This window comes from Pantherophis guttatus, chromosome 3 (genome assembly GCF_059756535.1).
Source record: "Pantherophis guttatus breed Tessera chromosome 3, ASM5975653v1, whole genome shotgun sequence".
NCBI classification, from domain to species: domain Eukaryota; kingdom Metazoa; phylum Chordata; class Lepidosauria; order Squamata; family Colubridae; genus Pantherophis; species Pantherophis guttatus.
In genome coordinates, this window is record NC_142065.1 from 1,867,653 (window position 1) to 1,872,767 (window position 5,115).

Consider the following 5,115-nt stretch of genomic DNA (forward strand, 5'->3'; position numbering starts at 1 on the left):
TGGTCCTTTTATAGCAAATATCTGTGTCAGCAATGAGGAAAAGAGCCTCTTTGGGGAAAAGCCGTGATATTTGCTTTGGTGTAAAATAGCAAGCGATTATTTCCAAGGCAAATATACCTTTAGAAATCTTTAAAATGGGTCAGTTGAACAATGTGCGTGGAACATCACAGCAGGTGCATTTGATCCAACTTGAATGGGGATGCCGATTTCCAATTTTGACACACGCACACACACCCCCAAACCTAACCAGGAAAGCCGAGATCTTGTTTCACAGCCATCTCCGGTCCAGTGACCTCCAGATATCCTGGGTGAAAGTGTGGCTCTCGTCTCTGGAATTTCACGGAAGGGCGATTTCGCTTCAATCTCTGGCTGTAGTGTAGAGGGATATGAACAGGCTTGTAGTGTAGGGTCCTTGGTGGTCTTTGGGCTTGGTTTTATTGGTTCAATTTATTGGTTCGATTTATATGCCGCTCTTCTCCGGAGACTCAGGGTGGCTTACAATGCGTTAAGCAATAGCCTTCATACTTTTGTATATACTTGCTTAGTAGGGCTTTCGGGGCCCCCCCTAAGCGGTGTTTTTTTTTTTAATACAAAGTCAGTTTATTGCCCCCTCAATCCGGGTCCTCATTTTACCTACCTCGAAAGGATGGAAGGCTGAGTCAACCTTGAGCCTGGTGAGATTCGAACTTGCAGTAATTGCAGGCAGCTGGTGTTACTTAACAGTGCTTTAATCTGCTGCGCCACCAAGGCTCTTGATAGAGAGGCTCTTGGTTATTTTCTTGCAGACATTTCATTACCCAACTGGGTAACAGGCACCCTGTTATTAAGCTGATTATTAAGACCAGCTGCCTGCAATTACTGCAGGGTTCGAATCTCTCCAAGGCTCAAGGTTGACTCAGCCTTCCGTCCTTTCTAAGGTAGGGAAATTGAGGACCCAGTTTGTGGGGGCAATAAGCTGACTTTGTATAAATATACAAAAAGTATGAAGGCTATTGCTGAGCACATTGTAAACCGCCCTGAGTCTTCGGAGAAGGGCGGCATATAAATCAAATTAAAAAAAAAAAAAACATCATTAGTGCTAGAAGGGAGTGGGGATTGAGGAGAGGAGGAGGAGGACTGTGGGGTCCTTGGTCTCTCTGAGCTTGGTTATTTTTTTGGCAGAAATTTCATGAGCCAACTAGGAAACAGTATCAGTGCTAGAAGGGAGTGGGGTTTGTGGAGAGGAGGAGGAGGAGGAGGGAGAGGAGGAAAACTCTGGGGTCCTTGGTGTTCTCTGAGCTTTGTTGCTTTCTTGCAAACATTTCATTACTCAACTAAGTAACATTATCCGTGCTACAAGGGAGTGGGGTTTGCAGAGAGGAGGAGGAGGAGGAGGAGGAGGAGGAGGAGGAGGAGGAGGAGGAGGAGGCAAATGAGCACAAGAACGAGAAGTCTAGGTTCCTTGGTGCTCTCTGAACTTGGTTGTTTTCTTGAAGATGTTTCATTACCAAATTAGGTAACATCATCAGTGCTAGAAGGGAGTGGGGTTTATGGAGAGGAGGAGGAGGAGGAAGAGGACTATGGGATACTTGGTGACGTCTGGCTTCGTTATTTTCTTGTAGACGTTTCATTACCCAAACCAGATAACATTATCAGTGCTAGAGAGGAGGAGGAGGAAGAGGAAGGAGGAGGACAGTGGGCTCCTTGATGCGCTCTGAACTCGGTTGTTTTCTTGCAGACTTTTTATTACCCAACTAGATAACATCATCCATACTAGAAAGGGGTGTGGGGTTTGCAGAGTGGAGACCAAGGCATAAACTCCATGCAAACCTGAAAGTTTTTTTCCCTTTTTGTTGCTTTGCTACCAGATCTTCCCTTCCTCCACCGAGGTCATCCTCTTTATTCTCTGTATTATGATACTGAAGGTGAGTCTGGGTCCTTCCAGAAGACATATTTCCTTGAGTCCCTTGATCGTTTATGACACTGCACGGATCTTGCTTGCAATACTTGGATTCCATTCACACAAAATGTAACCTGTTTACTGAAGTCAACTTATCTGTGTTGTGAGGGTCCACCACAGGTTTAAGAAGAAACTGGACCGCCATATGTCTGGAGTAGTAGAGATTCTCCTGCTTGAGCAGGGGGTTGGACTACAAGATCTCTAAGGTCCCTTTCAAAATTATTGTTCTCAAAGTTTTCTCAGACAGACAAGGAAAAAAAAAAATCTGATACCAGCCACCCAGGTTATTGGAAACAGCCATTTCTTGAAATATTGATTGATTGAATGAATGGATTTCTGGTCATATCTCAACATGATTTCAGAATAAAAATGCAAATTATTAAAAGACAACAAAGGGAAATGCTTTGGTCCCTTCGTGTGTCAATTTAGGAGTTGAGATGCAGAGATCTGGAGGGAGTGACCTTCTTTCGTCAGAATAGAACTGGAAGGGACCTTGGAGGTCTTCTAGTCCAGCCCCCTCCTCAAGCAGGAGACCCCAGACCATCCCAGACAAGTGGCTGTCCAGTCTCTTCTTAAAAACCTCCAATGATGGAGCACCCAGAAATTCTAGTGGCAAGCAGTTCCACTGGTTAATTGTCCTCGCTGTCAGGAAGTCTCTCCTTAATTTATTTATTTATTTATTGGTTTGATTTATATGCCGCCCTTCTCCAGAGACTCAGGGTGGCTTACAATGCGTTAAGCAATAGCCTTCATACTTTTGTATATACCTGCTTAGTAGGGCTTTGGGCCCCCCCCCAAGCGGGGTTCTTTTTTATACAAAGTCAGCTTATTGCCCCCACAATCTGGGTCCTCATTTTACCTACCTCGGAAGGCTGGAAGGCTGAGTCAACCTTGAGCCTGGTGAGATTCGAACTTGCAGTAATTGCAGGCAGCTGGTGCTACTTAACAGCACTTTAGTCTGCTGCGCCACCAAGGCTCTGATCCCTTCGTGCGTCAATTTAGGAGTTGAGATGCAGAGATCTGGAGGGAGTGACCTTCTTTCATCAGAATAGAGCTGGAAGGGACCTTGGAGGTCTTCTAGTCCAGCCCCCTGCTCAAACAGGACCATTTCAGACAATGATGGAGCACCCAGAACTTCTAGTGGCAAGCAGTTCCACTGGCTAATTGTCCTCGCTGTCAGGAAGTTTCTCCTTAATTCCAGGTTGCTTCTCTCCTTGACTAATTTCCATCCATTGTTTCTTGTCCTGAAGAAACTTTCTCACCAGCAAGTTTTTCTTATGTGTCAGAGTGCCCTCAGCACTGAAAGCAGCCTGATCCCCCAAGGGTGGGTGGTCTCCGATAGGGGAAGACCCCTTCTGTCCCCCTGCAGACGACCCACCGAAGCTTCCAGGGCCTTCTCCTCCACGTGGCCTTCGTCCCTGCTGCGTAAGGCAACCTGCCACACAACCCTAGCTGAGCTGGTGTGGGGGCCAGAGGGAGCAAGTGCGCAAACAGCGTGCCTTCGGACACACAATAGGGACAGTGAACACAGTGCCGTATCGTGTTATCAGGATCTGGGATCAGCTTTGAGCCAAGATCGCGTAACCAGAAGGAAGCCCAGGTCAACAAACTCAGCTCTGAAAAAGATCTTCTGCAGAGAATAAATAACAGAGTTTAATTTCACTTTTTTTGTTGTTGTTGTTAGTCTAATGGAGCTTCCCTTTCTCCATCCAGATCATCCTCTTTGCTTTTCCCATCATGGAACGGGACATGATTATGGATAGCTCAAGAAAACACATTTCTTTGGGTCCCTTTAGTTAATAACTTTATTGTCATTGTATGTGTATACACAGTATACCCATACAATGAAATTCACTTAACGCCCAAAGACCAGGCCCAACACACATAACAATCCCCAAACACCCCCCCCCACCCACCCATCCCTGCCCCTAAACCACCCAAACATCCACACAGCAGACCAAGTAATGCTGTCCAACAGCTCATTGATGGTGGCCCTTTAGTTCATTGTTGAGTGCAATTATAGCTCTGGGTTAAAAAAACTATTCAAAAAGCTGTAATTTATTATTTATTGGTTTGATTTATATGCCGCCGTTCTCCGGAGACTCAGGGCGGCTTACAATGCGTTAAGCAATAGCCTTCATACTTTTGTATATTTTATACAAAGTCAGCTTATTGCCCCCACAAACCGGGTCCTCATTTTACCTACCTCGGAAGGATGGAAGGCTGAGTCAACCTTGAGCCTGGTGAGATTTGAACCTGCAGAAATTGCAGGCAGCTGGTGCTACTTAACAGCACTTTAGTCTGCTGCGCCACCAAGGCTCTAATGATACTGTATGGATCTTGCCTATAGTACCTGGACTCCATCCCCATGAAACTTAAGCTGGGTTTATGTCTATGGAGGTTCTCAGCCTTGCAAGACTGCTATTCTGGGCAAGAGGGAGGCTCATGCGGATGTTTGGGGGCCTTTTGGCCAAGGGAAGTCCAGGTCTTCTCCATCCTGGATGGTGAAGCCCATCAAGTGGAGACGCTATCCAGAAAAAAAGGTCAGAAATCTAACTTCACCCTATTTCTATGGAGATTCTCCGTCATCCAGGTCCCAAAGGTGCTTTTTTTCAAAAGGTAACTGGACTTTCTGTTTTTCTTTGAAGAAGTTTCACTTCTCATTCAAGAAGCTTCTTCAGCTCTGACTGGATGGTGGGAATGGAAATCTGCAAGGGGTATAAATCCTTCCATTCCCCAACATCCGGTCAGAGCTGAAGAAGCTTCTTGAATGAGAAGAGAAACATCTTCAAAGAAAAACCAGAAAGTGCACTTGCCTCTTGAAAAAAAGCACTTTTGGAACCTGGGTTTAACCTGGGTTCAGAATTAACCCATGATCTCAGGTTTTGTTTTTGTTTTTTGTTTTTGGTTTTTTGCTTTTTAATTTATATGCCGCCCTCCTCCAGAGACTCAGGGCGGCTTACAATGCGTTAAGCAATAGCCTTCATACTTTTGTATATTTATACAAAGTCAGCTTATTGCCCCCACAAACTGGGTCCTCATTTCACCTACCTTAGAAAGGATGGAAGGCTGAGTCAACCTTGAGCCTGCTGAGATTTGAACTTGCAGTAATTGCAGGCAGCAGATGTTAGTTCTTAAGATACATTAAGCCCTGAACTAACCCACAGGCCATATGT